We start from the raw sequence: 918 nt of genomic DNA, 5'->3' as shown, positions 1-918 counted from the left end.
CGCTCGTTCGGGAAGAGGGAGGAGGGGCTAATAACGAGCGGCAGGTTTATAGTCAGTGTAGAGGGAGGAGAATAAGGCTGCGGTCAGACAGAGGGCTGGCTCTGCAGGGTGGCCAGTAGTAGCCTGAGCATGACTGGTCACAGGGTCAGTGCCAGCACTTAGCATTAGAGTCAGAGGAAGAATTGGTTCATTGTGATATTATTATAGCTCAGCTGACATAGATCTAGATCCTCACTGCTATATTAGCCATACATAACCTCAAACTCATTATTAAACACATTTACAGAATGGCATAAAGCCAGACACTTAAAGGGATACTGTGTAGGCACTTCAACCTGTTAACCCCTTAAGGACTGGACTGATTTTGCGATGTTGTCCATTTGCGACCAGGCCTCTTTTTACACTTTTGTGGTATTTGTGTTTAGCAGTAATTTTCCGCTCTCTCATTTACTGTTCCCATACAAATTATATATTGTTTTTTTCAGGACAAAAAAGGCTTTCTTTACATTCCATTATTTATATAATCTCATGTAATTTAATAAAAAAAAATATGTTGAAAAAAATACATGTTTTTTTACTTTTACTTGAAATATCTTTTACTCATCTACAAAAGCGAATAAAAAAAAAAAAAACCTGCTAAATAGATTCAAAATTTTGCCCTGAGTTTTAAAATATCCTTTGTTTGCATGATTTTTTGCAAGTTATAGGGCTATAAGTACAAGTAGGATATTGCGGTTTCAAAACATAAATTTTTTCACATTTATCAATAGTGACATTGTAACACTATTATCTGTCAAAAAATCTCTGAATAACACCCCACATGTACATATTTTTTTTTAAAGTAGACAACCCAGGGTATTCAATATGGGGTATGTCCAGTCTTTTTTAGTAGCCACCTAGTCGCAAACACTGGCCAAA

The sequence above is a fragment of the Pelobates fuscus genome, chromosome 1 (assembly GCF_036172605.1).
Source record: "Pelobates fuscus isolate aPelFus1 chromosome 1, aPelFus1.pri, whole genome shotgun sequence".
In the NCBI taxonomy this organism is placed as follows: Eukaryota; Metazoa; Chordata; class Amphibia; order Anura; family Pelobatidae; genus Pelobates; species Pelobates fuscus.
The sequence above is the reverse complement of the archived record's forward strand: the minus strand, read 5'-3'. Positions refer to the sequence as shown.